Here is a 25,188-nt window from a genome sequence, read left to right on the forward strand (position 1 = left end):
CCGATCTCATTCAGGACTTTGAACTCCTTCGGTACATCAAAACTTATAAACTCATAATATAACTGTCATCGAAACCTTAAGCGTGCCAACCCTACGGGTTCGAGAACAATGTAGACATGACCTAGAACAGTTTCCGGTCAATAACCAATAGCGGAACCTGGATGTTCATATTGGCTCCCACATATTCTACGAAGATCTTTATCGGTCGAACGCATAACAACATACGTTGTGCCCTTTGTCATCGGTATGTTACTTGCCCGAGATTCGATCGTCGGTATCTCAATACCTAGTTCAATCTCGTTACCGGCAAATCTCTTTACTCGTTCCGTAATGCATCATCCCGCAACTAACTAATTAGTTGCATTGCTTGCAAGGCTTATAGTGATGTGCATTATCGAGAGGGCCCAGAGATACCTCTCCGACAATCGGAGTGACAAATCCTAATCTCGAAATACGCCAACCCAACAAGTACCTTTGGAGACACCTATAGAGCACCTTTATAATCACCCAGTTATGTTGTGACGTTTGGTAGCACACAAAGTGTTCCTTCGGTAAATGGGAGTTGCATAATCTCATAGTAACAGGAACATGTATAAGTCATGAAGAAAGAAGTAGCAACATACTAAATGATCAAGTGCTAAGCTAACGGAATGGGTCAAGTCAATCACGTCATTCTTCTAGTGTTGTGATCCCGTTAATCAAATGATAACTCATGTCTATGGTTAGGAAACTTAACCATCTTTGATTAACGAGCTAGTCAAGTAGAGGCATACTAGTGACACTATGTTTGTCTATGTATTCACACATGTATTATGTTTCCGGTTAATACAATTCTAGCATGAATAATAAACATTTATCATGAAATAAGGAAATAAATAATAACTTCATTATTGCCTCTAGGGCATATTTCCTTCAGTCTCCCACTTGCACTAGAGTCAATAATCTAGTTCACATCGCCATGTGTTTTAACACCAATATTCACATCTGTATGTGATTAATACCCATAGTTCGCATCGTCATGTGATCAACACCCAAAGGGTTTACTAGAGTCAATAATCTAGTTCACATTGCTATGTGATTAACACCCGAAGAGTACTTAGGTATGATCATGTTTTGCTTGTGAGAGAAGTTTAGTCAACGGGTCTGTCACATTTAGAGCCGTATGTATTTTACAAATATTCTATGTCTACAATGCTCTACACGGAGCTACTCTAGCTAATTGCTCCCACTTTCAATATGTATACAGATTGAGACTTAGAGTCATCTGGATCAGTGCCACAACTTCCATCGACGTAACCCTTTACGACGAACCTTTCGTCACCTCCATAATCTAGAAATATATTCTTATTCCACTAATGATAATTTTGACCAATGTCCAGTGATCTACTCCTAGATCACTATTGTACTCCCTTGCCAAACCAGGGCAGAGTATACAATAGGCCTGGTCCATAGCATGACATACTTTTATAGAACCTATGACTGAGGCATAGGGAATGACTTTTCATTCTCTTTCTATTTTCTGCCGTGGTCGGGATTTGAGTGTTACTCAATTTCACACCTTGCAACACAGGCAAGAACTCCTTCTTTGACTGTTCCATTTTGAACTACTTCAAAATTTTATCGAGGTATGTACTCATTGAAAAAACTTATCAAGCATCTTGATCTATCTATATAGATCTTGATGCTCAATGTGTAAGCAGCTTCACCGAGGTCTTTCTTTGAAAAACTCCTTTTAAACACTCCTTCATGCTTTCCAGAAAATTCTACATCATTTCCAATTAATAATATGTCATTCACATATACTTATCAGAAAGGCTGTAGTGCTCCCACTCACTTTCTTGTAAATACAGGCCTTTCCAAAAGTCTGTATAAAACCATATGCTTTGATCAACTCATCAAAGCGTATATTCCAACTTCGAGATGCTTGCACCAGTCCATTGATGGATCGCTGGAGCTTGCACATTTTGTTAGCACCTTTATGATTAACAAAACCTTCTGGTTGCATCATATACAACTCTTCTTTAAAAATCCATTAAGGAATGCAACTTTGACATCCATTTGACAGATTTCATAAAATGTGGCAATTTCTAACATGATTCAGACAAACTTAAGCATCGATACGAGTGAGAAAATCTCATCGTATTCAACACCTTGAACTTGTTGAAAACCTTTCACAACAAGTCGAGATTATTAGATAGTAACACTACTATCAGTGTTTGTCTTCCTCTTGAAGATCCATTTATTTAACATGGCTTGCTGATCATCGAGCAAGTCAATCAAAGTCCATACTTTGTTCTCATACATGGATCATATCTCAGATTTTATGGCCTCAAGCCATTTCGCGAAATCTAGGCTCATCATCGCTTCCTCATAGTTCGTAGGTTCATCATGGTCTAGTAACATGACTTCCAGAACTTGATTACCGCACCACTCTGGTGCAGATCTTACTCTGGAAGACCTATGAGGTTTGGTAGCAACTTGATCTGAAGTTTCATGATCATCATCATTAACTTCCTCACTAATTGGTGTAGGAATCACTGGAACTGATTTCTGTGATGAACTACTTTCCAACAAGGGAGTAGGTACAGTTACCTCATCAAGTTCTACTTTCCTTGTTGGAAATATGCCCTAGAGGCAATAATAAAAGGATTATTATTATATTTCCTTGTTCATGATAATTGTCTTTTATTCATGCTATAATTGTATTATCCGGAAATCATAATACACGTGTGAATACATAGACCACAATACGTCCCTAGTAAGCCTCTAGTTGACTAGCTCGTTGGTCAACATATAGTCATGGTTTCCTGACTATGGACATTAGATGTCGTTGACAAGGGGATCACATCATTAGGAGAATGATGTGATGGACAAGACCCAATCCTAAGCATAGCACAAGATCGTGTACTTCGTTTTGCTAGAGCTTTTCCAAATGTCAAGTGTCTCTTCCTTAGACCATGAGATCGTGTAACTCCCGGATGCCGTAGGAGTGCTTTGGGTGTACCAAGCGTCACAACGTAACTGGGTGACTATAAAGGTGCACTACAGGTATCTCCGAAAGTGTCTGTTGGGTTGACACGGATCGAGACTGGGATTTGTCACTCCGTATGACGGAGAGGTATCACTGGGCCCACTCGGTAGTGCATCATCATAATGAGCTCAAAGTGACCAAGTGTCTGGTCATGGGATCATGCATTACGGTACGAGTAAAGTGACTTGCCGGTAACGAGACTGAATGAGGTATTGGGATACCGACGATCGAGTCTCGGGCAAGTAACGTACCGATTGACAAAGGGAACAGTATACGGGGTTGATTGAATCCTCGACATCGTGGTTCATCTGATGACATCATCGAGGAGCATGTGGGAGCCAACATGGGTATCCAGATCCCGCTGTTGGTTATTGACCAGAGAGTCATCTCGGTCATGTCTGCGTGTCTCCCGAACCCGTAGGGTCTACACACTTAAGGTTCGGTGACGCTAGGGTTATTAGGAAGACTTGTATGTGATTACCGAATGTTGTTAGGAGTCCCGGATGAGATCTCGGACGTCACGAGGAGTTCCGGAATGGTCCGGAGGTGAAGATTTATATATGGAAAGTTGTCATACGGACACCGGAAAGTTTCGGGGGCATATCGGTATTGTACCGGGGCCATCGGAGGGGTTCAGGGGGTCCACCGGGAGGGGCCACCCCTCTCGGAGGGCCACATGGGCCACAAGGGGCAGGGAACCAGCCCCTGGTGGGCTGGGCGCCCCCCCTTGGGCCCATGCGCCTAGGGCTGGGGGAACCCTAGTGGGGGCGCCTCCCTTGCTTGGGGGGCAAGCCCCCCTCCCTGGCCGCCGCCCCCCTCTAGATCTCATCTAGAGGGGGCCGGGCCCCCTCCCCCTTCCCCTATAAATAGAGGGGCGAGGGGAGGGCTGAACACCTGATCCAAGGCACAGACCCTCCCCTCCCCAACACCTCTCCTCCTCCGTTGAGTGCTTGGTGAAGCCCTGTCGGAGTACTACCTCTCCACCAACACCATGCCGTCGTGCTGCTGCTGGAGCGTTCTTCCTCAACCTCTCCTTCCCCCTTGCTGGATCAAGAAGGAGGAGACGTCATCCGTTCCATATGTGTGTTGAACGCGGAGGTGCTGTCCGTTCAGCACTTGGTCATCGGTGATTTGGATCACGGCGAGTACGACTCCATCATCCCTTTCCTTTGAACGCTTCCGCACGCTGTCTACAAAGTGGTATGTAGATGCAATCTCTCTCCCATGACTCGTTGCTTAGATGAACTCCTAGATGGATCTTGGTGAAACCGTAGGAAATTTTTTAATTTTCTGCAATGTTCCCCAATAGTGGTATCAGAGCTAGATCTATGCGTAGTTCTCTATTGCACGAGTAGAACACAAATTTGTTGTGGGTGTAGATCTTGTCAACTTGCTTGCCGCTACTAGTATTTTCTTGCTTCAGCGGTATTATGGGATGAAGCGGCCCGGACCGACCTTACACATACGCTTACGTGAGACAGGTTCCACCGATTGACATGCACTAGTTGCATAAGGTGGCTAGCGGGTGTCTGTCTCTCCTACTTTAGTTGGAGCAGATTCGACGAAAAGGGTCCTTATGAATGGTAAATAGAAGTTGACAAATTCACGTTATGGTTATTCGTAGGTAAGAAAACATTCTTCCTAGAACCCAATTGCAGCCACGTAAAAGATGCAACAACAATTAGAGGACGTCTAACTTGTTTTTGCAGCAATTGTCATGTGATGTGATATGGCCAGAAGTTGTGATGAATGATGAATGATATATTGTGATGTATGAGATCATGTTCTTATAGTAGGAATCACGACTTGCATGTCGATGAGTATGACAACCCGCAGGAGCCATAGGAGTTGTCTTTATTTTTTGTATGACCTGCGTGTCATTGAAGAACGCCATGTAAATTACTTTACTTTATTGCTAAACGCGTTAGCCATAGAAGTAGAAGTAGTCGTTGGCGTGACAACTTCATGAAGACACGATGATGGAGATCATGATGATGGAAATCATGGTGTCATGCCGGTGACGAAGATGATCATGGAGCCCCGAAGATGGAGATCGAAGGAACTATATGATATTGGCCATATCATGTCACTACTTTATATATAATTGCATGTGATGTTTATTATGTTTATGCATCTTGTTTACTTAGAACGACGGTAGTAAATAAGATGATCCCTTATAATAATTTCAAGAAAGTGTTTCCCCTAACTGTGCGCCGTTGCTAAAGTTCGTCGTTTTGAAGCACCACGTGATGATCGGATGTGATAGATCCTTACGTTCACATACAACGGGTGTAAGACAGTTTTACACATGCAGAAACACTTAGGGTTAACTTGACTTGCCTAGCATGTACAGACATGGCCTCGGAACACAAGAGACCGAAAGGTCGAACATGAGTCGTATAGAAGATACGATCAACATGGAGATGTTCACCAATGATGACTAGTCCGTCTCACGTGATGATAGGACACGTCCTAGTCGACTCGGATCGTGTGACACTTAGATGACTAGAGTGATGTCAATCTGAGTGGGAGTTCATTGAATAATTTGATTAGATGAACTTAATTATCATGAACTTAGTCTAAAACCTTTGCAAAATATGTCTTGTAGATCAAATGGCCAACGCTCATGTCAACATGAACTTCAATGCGTTCCTAGAGAAAACCAAGCTGAAAGATGATGGCAGCAACTATTCGGACTGGGTCCGGAACCTGAGGATCATCCACATAGCAGCCAAGAAAGATTATGTCCTAGATGCACCGCTAGGTGAAGCACCCATCCCAGAGAACCAAGATGTTATGAACACTTGGCAATCACGTGCTGATGATTACTCCCTCGTTCAGTGCGGCATGCTTTACAGCTTAGAACCGGGGCTCCAAAAGCATTTTGAGAAACACGGAGCATATGAGATGTTCGAGGAGCTGAATATGGTTTTCCAAGCTCATGCCCGGGTCGAGAGATATGAAGTCTCCGACAAGTTCTATAGCTGTAAGATGGAGGAAAACAGTTCTGTCAGTGAGCACATACTCAAAATGTCTGGGTTGCACAACCGCCTGTCCCAGCTGGAGATCAACCTCCCGGACGAGGCGGTCATTGACAGAATCCTTCAGTCGCTCCCACCAAGCTACAAGAGCTTTGTGCTGAACTACAATATGCAGGGGATGGTGAAGACCATTCCTGAAGTATTTTCAATGCTGAAGTCAGCAGAGGTTGAAATCAAGAAAGAACATCAAGTGTTGATGGTCAATAAGACCATTAAGTTTAAGAAGGGCAAGGGTAAGAAGAACTTCAAGAAGGACGACAAAGATGTTGCCGCGCCCGGTAAGCCAGTTGCCGGGAAGAAGTCAAAGAATGGACCCAAGCCTGAGACTGGGTGCTTTTATTGCAAAGGGAAGGGGCACTGGAAGCGGAACTGCCCCAAATACTTAGCGGACAAGAAGGCCGGCAACACTAAAGGTATATGTGATATACATGTAATTGATGTGTACCTGACCAGTACTCGTAGTAACTCCTGGGTATTTGATACCGGTGCCGTTGCTCACATTTGTAACTCACAGCAAGAGCTGCGGAATAAGCGGAGACTGGCGAAGGACGAGGTGACGATGCGCGTCGGGAATGGTTCCAAGGTCGATGTGATCGCCGTCGGCACTCTACCTCTACATTTACCTACGGGATTAGTTTTAAACCTCAATAATTGTTATTTAGTGCCAAGTTTGAGCATGAACATTGTATCTGGATCTCGTTTGATGCGAGATGGCTACTCATTTAAACCCGAGAATAATGGTTGTTCTATTTATATGAGAGATATGTTTTATGGTCATGCCCCGATGGTCAATGGTTTATTCTTAATGAATCTCGAACGTAATGTTACACATATTCATAGTGTGAATACCAAAAGATGTAAAGTTGATAACGATAGTCCCACATACTTGTGGCACTGCCGCCTTGGTCACATTGGTGTCAAGCGCATGAAGAAGCTCCATGCTGATGGACTTTTAGAGTCTCTCGATTATGAATCATTTGACACATGCGAACTATGCCTCATGGGCAAAATGACCAAGACTCCGTTCTCCGGAACAATGGAGCGAGCAAAGAACTTGTTAGAAATCATACATACTGATGTGTGTGGTCCAATGAACGTTGAGGCTCGCGGAGGATATCATTATGTTCTCACTCTCACTGATGACTTGAGTAGATATGAGTATGTCTACTTGATGAAACACAAGTCTGAGACCTTTAAAAAGTTCAAGGAATTTCAGAATGAAGTAGAGAATCAACATGACCGAAAGATAAAATTCTTACGATCAGATCGTGGAGGAGAATATTTAAGTCACGAATTTGGTACACACTTAATAAAATATGGAATCGTTTCACAACTCACGCTGCCTGGAACACCTCAGCGTAACGGTGTGTCCGAACGTCGTAATCGCACTCTATTGGATATGGTGCGATCTATGATGTCTCTTACCGATTTACCGCTATCATTTTGGGGATACGCTCTAGAGACAGCTACATTCACTTTAAATAAGGCACCGTCTAAATCCGTTGAGACGACACCGTATAAATTATGGTTTGGGAAGAAACCTAAGCTATCGTTTCTAAAAGTTTGTGGATGCGATGCTTATGTCAAGAAACTTCAACCTGAAAAGCTCGAACCCAAGTCGGAAAAATGCGTCTTCATAGGATACCCTAAGGAAACCATTGGGTATACCTTCTACCTTAGATCCGAAGGCAAGATCTTTGTTGCCAAGAACGGATCCTTTCTGGAAAAAGAGTTTCTCTCGAAAGGAGTAAGTGGGAGGAAAGTAGAACTCGATGAAGTACTACCTCTTGAACCAGAAGGTAGTGCAGCTTAGGAAAACGTTCCTATGGTGCCTACATCGAATGGAGAGGAAATTAATGATGATGCTCAAGGTACTTCCGATCAAGTTGCTACTGAACTTCATAGGTCCACAAGGACACGTTCCACACCAGAGTGGTACGGCAACCCTGTCCTGGAAATCATGTTGTTAGACAACGGTGAACCTTCGAACTATGAAGAAGCGATGGCAGGCCCAGATTCCAGCAAATGGCTAGAAGCCATGAAATCCGAGATAGAATCCATGTATGAAAACAAAGTATGGACTTTGACTGACTTGCCCGACGATCGGCGAGCGATAGAAAATAAATGGATCTTTAAGAAGAAGACGGACGCGGATGGTAATGTCACCATCTATAAAGCTCGACTTGTCGCTAAGGGTTATCGGCAAGTTCAAGGGATTGACTACGATGATACTTTCTCTCCCATAGTGAAGCTTAAGTCCGTCCGAATCATGTTAGCAATTTCCGCATACTATAATTATGAGATATGGCAGATGGACGTCAAAACGGCATTCCTTATCGGTTATCTTAAGGAAGAGCTGTATATGATGCAGCCGGAAGGTTTTGTCGATCCTAAGAATGCTAACAAAGTGTGCAAGCTCCAGCAATCCATTTATTGGCTGGTGCAAGCATCTCGGAGTTGGAACATTCGCTTTGATGAGATGATCAAAGCATTTGGGTTTATGCAGACTTATGGAGAAGCCTGCGTTTACAAGAAAGTGAGTGGGAGCTCTGTAGCATTTCTCATATTATATGTAGATGACATACTTTTGATGGGAAATGATATAGAATTCTTGGACAGCATTAAGGCCTACTTGAATAAGTGTTTTTCAATGAAGGACCTTGGAGAAGCTGCTTACATATTAGGCATCAAGATCTATAGGGATAGATCGAGACGCCTCATAGGTCTTTCACAAAGCACATACCTTGATAAGATTTTGAAGAAGTTCAAAATGGATCAGTCCAAGAAAGGGTTCTTGCCTGTATTGCAAGGTGTGAAATTGAGCACGGCTCAATGTCCGACCACGGCAAAAGATAAAGAAGAGATGAGTGTCATCCCCTATGCCTCAGCCATAGGATCTATTATGTATGCCATGTTGTGTACCAGACCTGATGTGAACCTTGCCGTAAGTTTGGTAGGAAGGTACCAAAGCAATCCCGGCAAGGAACACTGGACAACGGTCAAGAATATCCTGAAGTACCTGAAAAGGACAAAGGACATGTTTCTCGTTTATGGAGGTGATGAAGAGCTCGTCGTAAAGGGTTACGTCGACGCTAGCTTCGACACAGATCTGGATGACTCGAAGTCACAAACCGGATACGTGTATATGTTGAATGGTGGGGCAGTAAGCTGGTGCAGCTGCAAGCAGAGCGTCGTGGCGGGATCTACATGTGAAGCGGAGTACATGGCAGCCTCGGAGGCAGCGCATGAAGCGATTTGGGTGAAGGAGTTCATCACCGACCTAGGAGTCATACCCAATGCATCAGGGCCGATCAAACTCTTCTGTGACAACACTGGAGCTATTGCCCTTGCCAAGGAGCCCAGGTTTCACAAGAAGACCAGGCACATCAAGCGTGGTTTCAACTCCATCCGTGAAAATGTTCAAGATGGAGACATAGAAATTTGCAAAGTGCATACGGATCTGAATGTCGCAGATCCGTTGACAAAACCTCTTCCACGAGCAAAACATGATCAGCACCCGAACTCTATGGGTGTTCGATTCATCACAATGTAACTAGATTATTGACTCTAGTGCAAGTGGGAGACTGTTGGAAATATGCCCTAGAGGCAATAATAAAAGGATTATTATTATATTTCCTTGTTCATGATAATTGTCTTTTATTCATGCTATAATTGTATTATTCGGAAATCATAATACACGTGTGAATACATAGACCACAATACGTCCCTAGTAAGCCTCTAGTTGACTAGCTCGTTGGTCAACATATAGTCATGGTTTCCTGACTATGGACATTAGATGTCGTTGACAACGGGATCACATCATTAGGAGAATGATGTGATGTACAAGACCCAATCCAAAGCATAGCACAAGATCGTGTAGTTCGTTTTGCTAGAGCTTTTCCAAATGTCAAGTGTCTCTTCCTTAGACCATGAGATCGTGTAACTCCTAGATGCCGTAGGAGTGCTTTGGGTGTACCAAACGTCACAACATAACTGGGTGACTATAAAGGTGCACTACAGGTATCTCCGAAAGTGTCTGTTGGGTTGACACGGATCGAGACTGGGATTTGTCACTCCGTATGACGGAGAGGTATCACTGGGCCCACTCGGTAGTGCATCATCATAATGAGCTCAAAGTGACCAAGTGTCTGGTCACGGGATCATGCATTACGGTACGAGTAAAGTGACTTGCCGGTAACGAGACTGAACGAGGTATTGGGATACCGACGATCGAGTCTCGGGCAAGTAACGTACCGATTGACAAAGGGAATAGTATACGGGGTTGATTGAAGCCTCGACATCGTGGTTCATCCGATGACATCATCGAGGAGCATGTGGGAGCCAACATGGGTATCCAGATCCCGCTGTTGGTTATTGACCAGAGAGCCGTCTCGGTCATGTCTGCGTGTCTCCCGAACCCGTAGGGTCTACACACTTAAGGTTCGGTGACGCTAGGGTTATTTGGAAGACTTGTATGTGATTACCGAATGTTGTTCGGAGTCCCGGATGAGATCCCGGACGTCACGAGGAGTTCCAGAATGGTCCGGAGGTGAAGATTTATATATGGGAAGTTGTCATACGGACACCGGAAAGTTTCGGGGGCATATCGGTATTGTACCGGGGCCACCGGAGGGGTTCCGGGGGTCCACCGGGAGGGGCCACCCCTCTCGGAGGGCCACATGGCCGCAAGGGGTAGGGAACCAGCCCCTGGTGGGCTGGTCGCCCCCCCCTTGGTCCCATGCGCCTAGGGTTGGGGGGGGGGAACCCTAGTGGGGGCGCCCCCCTTGCTTGGGGGGCAAGCCCCCCTCCCTAGCCGCCGCCCCCCCTCTAGATCTCATCTAGAGGGGGCCGGCCCCCTTCCCCCTTCCCCTATAAATAGAGGGGCGAGGGGAGGGCTGAACACCTGATCCAAGGCGCAGCCCCTCCCCTCTCCAACACCTCTCCTCCTCCGTTGAGTGCTTGGCGAAGCCCTGTCGGAGTACTGCCTCTCCACCAACACCACGCCGTCGTGCTGCTGCTGGAGCCTTCTTCCTCAAGCTCTCCTTCCCCCTTGCTGGATCAAGAAGGAGGAGACGTCATCCGTTCCGTACGTGTGTTGAACGCGGAGGTGTTGTCCGTTCAGCACTTGGTCATCGGTGATTTGGATCACGACGAGTACGACTCCATCATCCCGTTCCCTTGAACGCTTCCGCACGCAATCTACAAAGTGGTATGTAGATGCAATCTCTCTCCCATGACTCGTTGCTTAGATGAACTCATAGATGGATCTTGGTGAAACCGTAGGAAATTCTTTAATTTTGTGCAACATTCCCCAACATTCCTCCCACTCACTTCTTTCGAGAGAAACTTCTTCTCTAGAAAGGATCCATCTTAGCAACGAATAACTTGCCTTCGGATCTGTGATAGAAGGTGTACCCAATAGTTACCTTTGGGTATTCTATGAAGACGCACTTCTCCAATTTGGGTTCGAGCTTATCAGGTTGAAACTTTTTCACATAAGCATCGCAGCCCCAAAATTTAAGAAACGACAATTTTGGTTTCTTTGCCAAACCACAGTTCATAAGGCGTTGTTTCGACGGATTTTGATGGTGCCCTATTTAAAGTGAATGCAGCTGTCTCTAATGCATAACCCCAAAACAATAGTGGTAAATCGGTAAGAGACATCATAGATTGCACTATATCCAATAAAGTACTGTTATGACGTTCAGACACACTATTAAGCCGTGGTGTTCCAGGTGGCATGAGTTTGTGAAACTATTCCATGTTGTTTTAATTGAAGACAAAAATCATAACTCAAATATTTGTCTCCGCGATCAAATTGCAGAAACTTTATTTTCTTGTTACGATGATTCTCCACTTCACTCTGAAATTATTTCAACTTTTCAAATGTTTCAGACTTGTGCGTCATTAAGTAGATATACTCATATCTGCTCAATTCATCTTGTGAAGGTCAGAAAATAACGATACCCGCCACGAGCATCAACACTCATTGGACCGCATACATCGGTATGTATTATTTCCAATAAGTCACTAGCTCGTTCCATTATTCTGGAGAATGGAGTTTTAGTCATCTTGCCCAAAAGGCACGGTTTGCAAGCATCAAATGATTCATAACCAAGAGATTCCAAAAATCCATCTTTATGGAGTTTCTTCATGCGCTTTACACCGATATGACCCAAACGGCAGTGCCACAAATAAGTTGCACTATCATTATCAACTTTGCATCTTTTGGCATCAATATTATGAATATGTGTATCACTACGATCGAGATCCAACAAACTATTTTCATTGGGTGTATGACCATCAAAGGTTTTATTCATTTAAACAGAACAACAATTATTTTCTGATTTTAAATGAATAACCGTATTGCACTAAACATGATCAAATCATATTCATGCTCAACGCAAATGCCAAATAACATTTATTTAGGTTCAACACTAATCCCGAAAGTATAGGGAGTGTGCGATGATGATCATATCAATCTTGGAACCACTTCCAACACACATCGTCACTTCACCCTCAACTAGTTTCTATTTATTCTATAACTCCTGTTTCGAGTTACTAATCTTAGCAACCGAACAAGTATCAAATACTCAGGGGTTACTATAAACACTAGTAAGGTACACATCAATAACCTGTATATCAAATATACCCTTGTTCAGTTTGCCATCCTTCTTATCCACCAAATATTCGGGGAATTTCCGCTTCTAGTGACCATTTCCTTTGCAGTATAATCACTTAGTTTCAGGCTTTGGTCCAGCTTTGGGCTTCATCGCGGGAGTGACAACTTGCTTGCCATTCTACTTGAAATTTCCCTTTCTTTTCCTTTGCCCTTTTCTTGAAACTAGTGGTCTTGTCAATCATCAACAATTGTGCTCTTTTCTTGATTTCTACCTTCGTCGATTTCAGCATCATGAAGAGCTCGGGAATCGTTTTTGTCATCCTTGCATTATAGTTCATCACGAAGTTCCAGTAACTTGGTGATGGTGACTAGAGAACTCTGCCAATCAATATCTTATTTGGAAGATTAACTCCCACTTGATTCAAGCGATTGTAGTACTCAGACAATCTAAGCACTTGCTCACTAGTTGAGCAATTCTCCTCCATCTTTTAGGCGAAGTATTTGTCAGAGGTCTCATACCTCTTAGCACAGGCATGAGTCTGAAATATCAATTTCATCTCATGGAACATATCATATGTTCCGTGACGTTTCAAAAATGTTTTTGTAGTCCCGGTTCTAAGCCATAAAGCATGGTGCACAAAACTATCAAGTAGTCATCATATGGAGCTAGCCAAACGGTCATAATGTCTGCATGTGCTCTTGCAATAGGTCTGTCACCTAGCGGTGCATTAAGGACATAATTCTTCTGTGCAGCAATGAGGACAAACCTCAGATCACATATCCAATCCGCATCATCGCTACTAACATCTTTCAAGACAATTTTTCTCTAGGAACATATCAAAAATAAACATATGAAAGCAACAACGCGAGCTATTGATCTACAAGATAATTTGCAAAATACTACAAGGACTAAGTTCATGATAAATTTAAGTTCAATTAATCATATTACTTAAGAACTCCCACTTAGACAGACATCTCTCTAGTCATCTAAGCGATCACGTGATCTAAATCAACTAAACCATGTCCGATCATCACGTGAGATGGAGTAGTTTTCAATGGTGAACATCACTATGTTGATCATATCTACTATATGATTCACGCTCGACCTTTCGGTCTCCGTGTTCAGAGGCCATATCTGTATATGCTAGGCTTGTCAAGTTTAACCTGAGTATTCCGCGTGTGCAACTGTTTTGCACCCGTTGTATTTGAACGTAGAGCCTATCACACCCGATCATCACGTGGTGTCTCAGCACGAAGAACTTTCGCAACGGTGCATACTCAGGGAGAACACTTTCTTGATAATTAGTGAGAGATCATCTTAAAATGCTACCGTCAAACAAAGCAAGATAAGATGCATAAAGGATAAACATCACATGTAATCATTATAAGTGATATGATATGGCCATCATCATCTTGTGCTTGTGATCTCCATCTTCGAAGCACCGTCGTGATCACCATCGTCACCGGCGCGACACCTTGATCTCCATCGTAGCATCGTTGTCGTCTCGGCAATCTTATGCTTCTACGACTATCGCTACCGCTTAGTGATAAAGTAAAGCATTACAGGGCGATTGCATTGCATACAATAAAGCGACAACCATATGGCTCCTGCCAGTTGCCGATAACTTCGGTTACAAAACATGATCATCTCATACAATAAAATATAGCATCAAGTCTTGACCATATCACATCACAACATGCCCTGCAAAAACAAGTTAGACGTCCTCTACTTTGTTGTTGCAAATTTTACGTCGCTGCTACGGGCTGAGCAAGAACCGTCTTACCTACGCACCAAAACCACAACGATAGTTCGTCAAGTTAGTGATGTTTTAACCTTCGCAAGGACCGGGTGTAGCCACACTCAGTTCAACTAAAGTTGGAGAAAGATTCACCCGCCAGCCACCTGTGTGCAAAGCACGTCGGTAGAACCAGTCTCGCGTAAGCGTACGCGTAATGTTGGTCCGGGCCGCTTCATCCAACAATACCGCCGAACCAAAGTATGACATGCTGGTAAGCAGTATGACTTGTATCGCCCACAACTCACTTGTGTTCTACTCTTGCATATAACATCTACGCATAAAACCTGGCTCTGATGCCACTGTAGGGGAACGTAGTAATTTCAAAAATTTCCTACGCACACGCAAGATCATGGTGATGCATATCAACGAGAGGGGAGAGTGTGTCCACATACCCTCGTAGACCGAAAGCGGAAGCGTTAGAACAACGCGGTTGATGTAGTCGTACGTCTTCACGGCACGACCGATCAAGCACCGAAAACTACGACACCTCCGAGTTCTAGCACACGTTCAGCTCGATGACGTCCCTCGAACTCCGATCCAGCCGAGTGTCGAGGGAGAGTTCCATCAGCACGACGGCGTGGTGACGATCTTGATGTTCTACCGTCGCAGGGCTTCGCCTAAGCACCGCTACAATATTATCGAGGTGGATTATCGTGGAGGGGGGCACCGCACACGGCTAAGAGATCTAAGAGATCAATTGTTGTTGTGCCTAGAGGTGCCCCCCTGCCCCCGTATATAAAGGAGCAAGGGGGGAGGGGGCGGCCGGCCTAGGAGGGGGCGCGCCAAGGGGAGTCCTACTCCCACCGGGAGTAGGACTCCCTCCTTCCTTGTTGGAGTTGGAGAAGGGGAAAGAGGGGGAGAGGAAGAAAGAAAAGGGGGCTGCACCCCTTGTCCAATTCGGACCAGAGGGGGGGCACAGGCCTCCTTCCTTTTGGCCTCTATCCTCTATTCCCGTATGGCCCAATAAGGCCCATATACTCCCCGGCGAATTCTCGTAACTCTCCGGTACTCCGAAAAATACCCGAATCACTCGGAACCTTTCCGAAAACCCAATATAGTCGTCGAATATATCGATCTTTACATCTCGACCATTTCGAGACTCCTCGTCATGTCCCCGATCTCATTCGGGACTCCGAACTCCTTAGGTACATCAAAACTCATAAACTCATAATATAACTGTCATCGAAACCTTAAGCATGCGAACCCTACGGGTTCGAGAACAATGTAGACATGACCTAGAACAGTTTCCGGTCAATAACCAATAGCGGAACCTGGATGCTCATATTGGCTCCCACATATTCTACGAAGATCTTTATCGGTCAAACCGCATAACAACATACGTTGTTCCCTTTGTCATCAGTATGTTACTTGCCCGGGATTCGATCGTCGGTATCTCAATACCTAGTTCAATCTCGTTACCGGCAAGTCTCTTTACTCATTCCGTAATGCATCATCCCGCAACTAACTAATTAGTTGCATTGCTTGCAAGGCTTATAGTGATGTGCATTACCGAGAGGGCCCAGAGATACCTCTCCGACAATCGGAGTGACAAATCCTAATCTCGAAATACGCCAACCCAACAAGTACCTTCAGAGACACCTGTAGAGCACCTTTATAATTTCCCAGTTACGTTGTGACGTTTGGTAGCACACAAATTGTTCCTCCGGTAAACGGGAGTTGCATATTCTCATAGTCACAGGAACATGTATAAGTCATGAAGAAAGCAGTAGCAACATACTAAAAGATCAAGTGCTAAGCTAACGGAATGGGTCAAGTCAATCACATCATTCTTCTAATGATATGATCCCGTTAATCAAATGATAACTCATGTCTATTGTTAGGAAACTTAACCATCTTTGATTAACGAGCTAGTCAAGTAGAGGCATACTAGTGACACTATGTTTGTCTATGTATTCACACATGTATTATGTTTCCGTTTAATACAATTCTAGCATGAATAATAAACATTTATCATGAATTAAGGAAATAAATAATAACTTCATTATTGCCTCTAGGGCATATTTCCTTCAGTAGCCGACGCCTCCTTCCTTCGTCGTCACTGGCCAGAAGATCGTGGAGCGTGCCGTTTCCTCACTGGGTTCTTGGCCCCGAAACGGCTCGACCGTACGGACCCCACCCTCTGGACAGGAGAGGCCATGTTTGCGACGTTTTTCATTCTTAGGGAACTTCGTTTTGCTACAATCCCACCATTATAGGTATATTATAAAAAGAACGTATTTATGTGTAAATTATGTGCAATTTTTGTCATTATTTGCTTAATATTTTTTATTTTCTTTTTCTCAAAGCGTAATACCCATGCCACTAATTTCTTCCTTAAAGAACTTCATTATTTTTGGGTGAATTGATTCGTTGCTCAGGCTCATCTGCACCCGGTCAGAACAAAATTCACAAAAAATACTAGAAAAATTCAAAAGATTCCAATTTTTTCCCATGTTAGACAATTTATTGCGTGAGGCTCGCTCCAAATTTGAACTCATTTGAACATCTGAATAGCTCTTAGCAAAAAAGACAAATTGGGTCAAAACAGTACATGAATTATAAACTATTTTACAGACCCCGAACTTGTCTTTTTTGCCAAGAGTTGCTCAGTTGTCCAAATAATTTGAAAATTGGGGCGGACATCAGACATCAAATTGTCTACCATGGGAGAAATTGGAATTTTTAATTTTTTCTAGTATTTGTTTTGTTTTATGTGCACATGAGCCCTGGCTCAGAAAATGATTTTTGATTATTTTTATCTTATTTTAGTTTTTGTTTCATTTTGAAGGGGAGCCTTGACGCAGCTGTAAAGTTATTTGCCTTGTGACCATGAGGTCATGGGTACGGATCATGGAAACAGACTCTTGAAGAAATGTACGAAAAGGCTGTGTACTATAACCCAAAGCGGCCGGACCCTGCGCAAGAGTGAGCTACATGCACCTAACTGCCATTTTTTTTAGTTTTTGTTTCATTTTGTTTCTTCTGACAGGGTAATATCAATGCCATTAATTCATTCTTTCTTCGAAAAATGTTCATTATTTTGATTTTACTCTAGTTTTTGTTTCATCTTCTTTCTTTAGTTTTAAAGGGTAATACTAGTGCCACCAGTACATTCTTCCTTAGAAAACTTTATTATTATGTTTTGTGTTAGTTTTTTTCTTACTTCTTAAAAGATAATACCAATGCCACTAGTTCACTCTTTCTTAGCAAAAAATATTATTATTATTTTTCTTATTTTTGTTTCATTTCCTTTCTTCTTAAAAAGTAATACCAAAGTCATTAATACATTATTTCTTAGAAAAACTTCATTATTTGAAATAATTATTTCCTTTATTTTTTCCTTTAAATTAATACCAATGCCACTAAATTATTCCTTCTTAGGAAACTACCTTTTTGTGCTAAATCATTATTATATGCTTATTTTATTCATATTATAATAAGGCGCAATTTCTATGTACATTATGGGCAAATGTTGTCATTATCTGTTTCGAAGCTTTTCATATTATTTTCTCTTAAAGGCTAATATCAATGTGATTATATTATATATATTTTAGTTCATTTTTGTGAATTATGTGCTTATTCTTAAATAAGCACAGTTTTATGTGTAATGTATGTGCAAATTTTGCCATTATTTATTATAGTATTTGTTAATTTCCTTTTTCTTAAAGGGTACTACTAATACAAATTCATTTTTTCTTTGAAAAAATAATTATTTTGGAAATTATGAATTAGTATATATGCAAAAAGTGCAATAATGGGTATATATGCAAGTACAAAATCAAAGAATAGGTATATATGCATGTACTCAATAATATGTGTGTAAATTATACTAGAATGTGAAAATTGCACTATTGTATGCTTATTCTTTGCATATTTCAATAATGCAAATTCGGTGCAAAGTTATTTGCAAGTTTTGACATGTTTTTTTTCTTTCTTGTTAAAAGGATTCTTTCGTATAAAAGTTCATTACTTTTTTTGTTTTGATTTTTTATTTTCGATCGTATGAATGGGTGAAACCAATGCCATAGATTTATTCTTCCATATAAAACTTCATTTAATTATAATTTTGTTTTAGTTTTTATTTAGTTTTAGTTTTCATTTTTTCTTATTTGTAAAGGTGATACTGATGTCACTACTCCATTAATTTCTAGAAAACACATTTTTTCCGGGAATCTCACTAGTATATGCTTATTGTTCATAGTAATAATTCATTTTTATATACGTATGTATTGTATGCATGTATAAAATAAGTATACATGTGTGAGATTGAAAATATAAAAATAAATGACTCATTCCTTCTTACAAAATGTCTTTTTTCTTCATAAATTGCACTCCTATATGATTATTCTTGCATATTGTACAAATGCGCATTTTTTGTGCAAGTTGTCTGCAATTTTTGCCGTTATTTTCTGCATTAACTAATTTATTCTCCATTGGAAAACTCTTTTTTTTGTTTATCTACGGCAGTTTTTTTTTTGCATTGGCTCAAGAAATCTTGTGAGCTTCTCTTGATTCTGTATGGAAACGGGCTTAAGTTGTGCTATATAACATTGTCTCAAAAAACTTGGCTGGCCACAATTTTGGTTCAGTTGATTGGTTAGGAATCAGCTTACCCATTCCCTAAAATCAGGAGACTGTCCTGTAGCCAGTCCCTTGCTGATGTGTACATGTTGCATGTTAATTAAGATAAATCAAGTAATGGGGAACTTCTTATAGTATATACTTCTCTGTTCCTAAATATAAGTCTTTGTAGAGATTTCACTATGGATTACATACGAAGCAAAATGAATGAATCTACACTCTAAAATGCATCTACATACATCCGTATGTTTTTTTCAAAACGGAGCATACATCCGTATGTGGTTCATAGTGGAATCACTCCAAAGACTTATATTTATGAACGGAGGGAGTAGAATATAGAATATGGACGCATGTAATTTGGCGGAAGCTGTGCATTTGATTTGGCGGAAGGTAGTATTTAAACAAGGTTTGGATTTGGCGGAATGCAATACTAACACAATTGATTTGGCGGAAGATCAAGTTTGCACGTGTTGCTTGTGAGCTCAGTTGAGGCAGAGGTGTTCTATCTTAGCAACACTAGCAACACGACTTGGGATTTGGCTGAAGGTTATTTTACCAACTCATAATTATGTACAAATCGATGCTGGCACGTTTGGTTGCCAGTTCCCGTATCACTATCCGTGGAGTGGTCGTTACAGGTCCGCGGACGGATACGGTATCCAGTTTGCGGGTCAACATTTGGAGATGCCCTAAACAAGGCTGAGCCTATGTGGTAAGCTATCTTAAAAAAGGAAAAAAATAAATAAAACAGCGGCCAAATGAGGCGAAACATTTGGCATGTCATATTAGGCATCAATCACTCAACATCATGAACCAACATTGCTACGAGTTTATGACAGTACTCGGCATCTATTACTCAACTAATGCGCCAACGGACATTGCCATGAGCTCAACTATGACAGAAGGGAAGCTCATGTTCAGATGTTGGAAGCCGTCGGTGGCCATGACCGCACTAAGATTCGCCGGAGTGGCAAGAAAATCAAAGCAGGCTCTCTTCAGCCACTTACAATGGTGCTGCTCGGCTAGCGCCAGGATAGTTGCCACAGTACCCAAGTTAATGTACTCGCACAACTTCTCCTCGCAGATCAACTTCAGCCGCTCCATGCCGTATCTGTCCGCCGCGACGAGCAGATGCTGGCACCTGACGTCTTCGTCCTTCTTCCTTGTCTCCGGCAGCGAGCCCGTGTACGCAAAACGGATCAGCGCCTTGAACACCTCCGCGTCTACGCGCACGACACCAGCGGCAACGGCATTGCCCTCCTTCATCGGTCCGAATAGCTCGGCACTGAAGACCGGCGAGCGGGCCGCGAGCAGACACGGGTGCGCGGCGACGGTCTCACCGCCGACCTCGAACACCACGTCGGCGCCCTTTTCGGTCTCGAGGAGCTGGCCCAGGTCCCGACGCAGGTCGCACGGGGGCACGGGGACAAATAACGTGGTATCCTCGACGCGATAATCCTGGACGACGGCGATATCGCATCGGACGGTAAACGACTAAACGAGTCATCCGCGAGATGCTTGGAGCTCTCTAGTTCGTCTCTTTTGATGAAGCGGCTCCACTTCCAGTCGCTCCTGCTCCTGGAACAGAATGTGGTTACCTTCGCCAACGCCAGCCGCGCCGCATGCTTTTCCTCCGCCTCGCCGGCGAGGCAAAAGCTGTGCTTCACCTTCACTCCACCGCCATCTTCATCGAGGATAAGGAAGAGGGATATGTAACTCTGGTTCAACGTGCTGCTCCCATTGGGAAAGTAGTCGATGCGCCATCTGTGGCCGCCGATTGAGAAAGGCTGGGAGCTGATCTTCTCTTCGGTGGGAACGTCCTTGGTGCAGGAGTAGCCGTGGATCGTGAGAAGGTGGTACCCGCTGGATCTGTCGGCGAGGATGGCCGACGTGGACCTCGACCGCTTGCCGCGGGCGACGGCAGCCGAAGACATGGCCAGCCTGCACACAAGTGCTAGGAGTCTCGCTCACGCTGGAAGTTCAAGCACTAGAAGTCTAGAACTCTCTTGCCAAAGGTCAGAGGGAGTGTGTGAACGCCGCCAACACGAAACACTCCTAGGAACTTGCTCCACACAATTACTACGGGACTGCTCACGCTAGCTTTTGCATCTCTACCGATGCCATCAGTTTCCATGCATGCGCCCAAGTGGTTGACAAGTCGCCTGGAATTATTATTTTAGGTAAGTTTTTTTTCAGAATCTAAATCGATTTGCACCAATTTGGGTAAGTCGATTTTTTCATAGAATCAAACTTGACCTGTACAAACTTTGGGCAAGTTGATATTTTTTAGAGTACTCGACCCTTTGCAACAATTTTTAAGAAGACTCCATTCAACTCTTTCTGTGAAGCTCATGTACAGTTTCATGTAGCACAACAACTTCATCTAGTATGTTGTGCCCTTCCATGCACGTTGTTTGAGTGGGGCGCATGACATGGCCAGCCACACCGCTCAACAGGTTAGTTGCAACCTTCATAAAAATTTTAAGACTGACATTTAGGAGACAAATCGGCCGATATTGCTTAATACCTTGCCTCCTTAGTCTTGGGCAGGAGAATAATTTCCCCAAAGTTCAAACTTGCAATCTCAAGGTTTTTTGTATGTAGTTGGTTAAAACCAAGTCCACCTTATTCAAGCCCCAGAAAAATAGACAAAACTTCGTTGGAAAACCGTCTGGCCTTGGAGCCTTGTTTTGCTTCATTTGAAACATCGCGGTGCAGAATGAACACAATTACTAGACATTTCGAGAGAGAAAGGTGGCATGTTGATCGTCAAGACAACTAGAACGTGTATGCTGCCAATCTTACCGGCCAGAAGGTCGTGCCCTTTGAGATATATTCGTCGGCATTCTAATCATTTTATTGGAATTGGAATACTGGATAGATGCATGTGAGCTTGACTTAGAGAAACTATTCCCTTGGAATTGATTTTTTTAAGAAATTGTAGGGTAAATTATTATCTTCCAGTGCGACGAATCCTGCCACGCTTACTTAGTATGGAGTATTTTTTGTAGTTTAAAAGAAAAATGGATTTAGTACTCCAAAAGAATTTACATTGGATATAAATGTTACTTGATTAATGATTGGAGTATGTATTACAAGTGTAGCCTCCAGAATTGATTATGTACAAACCTTATTCGTCACTTATTGCAACTAATTGTCGCGCAAAAGCACATCGTCAGAAGTTGCTTCCAGTTTTAGGAAGTTTCTGAGTCTACTTTACGAATTTAGGAAGATTCTAGAAGGTTCTTGTGATTTTTTCTTTCTTCATGTTATTTTCTGTACCGCTTTCCTTTTTGTTCTTTATTTTCTTACGAAAAATGTTCCCAAAATTTCAAAAATGTTATATATTTTTTAAAAATTATCCTCATTTTTCGAAAAATATTGTAAAAATTGGCAAAATAGTTCACTTAAAAAATCATGATTTCGGAAAAGCTATATGCAAAGTCAACTATAATCTAATAATGTAAAATTAAAAAAGAAAAAAACTGGAGAAATGTTTGCACAGCAGGTGACCGCTAAAATGGGCCGGCTCACTCGAGCGCCTGTTGCGTGCGCTAAAATGACCACCATGGAGAAGAGCATGCAACATATTGGGCCGGCTAATTAGTTTCACCCAAGAAATCACAACAGGCCGATGCGAAGGAATCGATTGGGTCGTAACTTAGTTTGACTAGCACAAATGCCCGTGCGTTGCAACGGGAGAAAATATAATCATATCACTCCTTAGCCCAATAAGCATGGCCTAATCATAAAAAAATGCAGAAATAAATTATTTGCTCAAATAATCAAAAATACAGTTTGCCATTACAATACTGAAGATATTACCTGAGCAAGATTCCAGCCAGCATGCAGTTCTTTGCTGGGAGCGACCAAGAGCAGCGAGCTTATGGCCGGCTCAAACTTACGAACGAGCCACCTTGTCAGTACTTCTCTATCTCCTTAGACTAAGGTTGGCTACGCTTTGCCGCGATTCGTGGCTACATAATTACAGTGTATAAAGAGTCCAGCCGCATACACAGTTATGTGCCGAAAAACAAATATTGTTGATTTTCCGTCACAACAATCTGCAACAATAAACAATAAGCTTTGACAACAAACAATTACAACACAAAATAGATAGCAATTTCTATCCATCTCTCACTGTATTTTCTCTCTACAATAATGGCAGCATCACACAAATAGGGGCAGCATCAGTACAAAGCAAAACAAACAAACTTGCTCCAAATCTGAATTCCAATATATGAATGTCCCTTGTACAAAGTTAGCACACATCAGAGCATAGAAGGCCACATAGCAACATCACATGAAGTGTCTCTCTCCGTACAAAAGCATCGGCACACAAAGCATATAGCAAACAAAATTGCCTCATATTCCTTCTCTCTGTTCTATCCTCTCACACATGATACAAAATTGCAGGAGTAGCAATATTATTCTCAGCCGCAGTCATCATGTATATCCTCCAATAAATCTGATACCATCTCGTGGAACTTCGCCATGGACCTAACCAACAACAGAACTCTGTCTTGCCTTACTGGTCGCTCTCCCACATCCACCACGGCAGCTCGCCCCATCGCTCGGCCATGGCACCAGCAGCCTCCCCAGCGCTCGGCAACGACACCGGCAGCCTCCCCAGCACTCTGCCACTGCACGAGCTGCCATTACCCCTTGTCTATATCTCGATCTTGATCTGGAAAAATAACAGTGAGAAAAGAATTATTTACCTGATACAAAAAATATAATTCTCTGGTGCATTAAAAGAAACTATTGTGGCAATCATTAAACATGCAACAGGAGTTTATAGGAACCGCATATAGTCATGGGTAAATCTCAAAGCATCTTTGCTCGATATCCTCTTTATATGATCTGCCAAAATTAGGTGTGCCATTATGCTTGGCAAACTCAACAATTCACTTTCTATAGTTCCTTCGTAGTATATTTGGCAACCTAAAAATAATGTGTAGGGGAGGGCATAAGTGTATGTCAAAGGATCATAACCCAAAGTATGTTTAGTAAATTACCACAGAAAAGCACAAACCTGAGAGTGCAAAAGAATTGTTAGCAATTGGGATGGGCATCGATGAAGAACATTTCTGATGTACAATGTTTGATCACCGGGAAACTTGCTCTTTTTAGAAGAAAAAAATGTCCAGGAGAAATCACAAATTAGTTCCAGCTCCCTCCATGCCTCTTACATAAATACGACCAAAAAGCAGTGATAAAAACTTCCCCCCTCGAGGCAGTATAGACAGCTTACCAAATCATTAGTGAAAGTCTAACTCCCACGGTTACATGCTTGAGGTGATGCTATCATTCTGTCAGTATAATAGTAGAAATCCTCATATCCTCTTGCAATGAGCAGGAATATAATCTGTATGTACATGTTTATGTTTTTTCTACCAAGAGAAAACTATTATGGACATGAAACATAATCAAATCAGGTTGATTTCTATTTACAGAAAGAATCCCATTTATATGGTCTATCTGTACAATTATATGGCTAATGGTTAGAACGAATGAATTTATTTTGGGGAACAAGAGAACGGATGATTTGAAGTGTATGTGCTTGCTTATTGTGCAGGATAATAGAAACATGCAGAACGTCTTGCCTCGGATTTGCAGCAGTACTACTGGACCAGATCTTATCAGTTCAAGGAACAAATTGGAGTGGTGCGCAGTAATACTTTTCTTAAAGAACTTACTTTGCATGTAAACTAATCTCTAACACAAACACATCTTCAGAGCCACCCAATAGCTCAGCCGACTTCGATCTAGACCCCAACTGTACCATACAGGAAAACAAAGTTGACTAAACCACACAAGAAGAGAGGATTCCAATATGATGAATCCGGTGATGGAGCACCTTTTGGTCCCTACAGCAAAGCTGGATGCCACGAGGGAGAGGATATGCCGAGTGTCAGGTGGCTAGCATGACAATGTTCCAGAGGGGTAACGGCGCTGATAGAGATATGTTCTTCTAGCCAGCCTCAGATTTGAAGTCACTATTATGGAGGATGCAGCTCGAGATCAACAACGTTAGCAATGACAGTATAACGTAGAAAACAATTTGTTTCGTGTCAAATCTTAATTCTAGAAGGTCCCTAAAAATGTCTGGAC

The 25,188-nt window shown here is 42.5% G+C and overlaps 1 long non-coding RNA gene and 1 pseudogene across 2 annotated transcripts; both read right to left on the minus strand.

Annotated features, from left to right (window-relative positions):
* Window positions 1–19,926: 19,926 nt before the first annotated feature.
* Window positions 19,927–21,008, minus strand: LOC119321476 (annotated as a pseudogene).
* A 2,260-nt stretch (window positions 21,009–23,268) lies between these two features.
* On the minus strand, window positions 23,269–25,182 carry LOC119320466. Of its 2 annotated transcripts, none has more exons than XR_005155015.1 (3): window positions 24,329–25,182; window positions 24,110–24,199; window positions 23,269–23,761 (listed from the first exon to the last, which is right to left on the minus strand). It is a non-coding gene; the product is annotated as an uncharacterized LOC119320466 (long non-coding RNA). The 2 variants fall into 2 exon arrangements; XR_005155013.1 differs by having other exon boundaries at window positions 23,269–24,018.
* Window positions 25,183–25,188: the final 6 nt, after the last annotated feature.

Source organism: Triticum dicoccoides, chromosome 6B (genome assembly GCF_002162155.2).
Source record: "Triticum dicoccoides isolate Atlit2015 ecotype Zavitan chromosome 6B, WEW_v2.0, whole genome shotgun sequence".
Lineage (NCBI taxonomy): Eukaryota > Viridiplantae > Streptophyta > Magnoliopsida > Poales > Poaceae > Triticum > Triticum dicoccoides.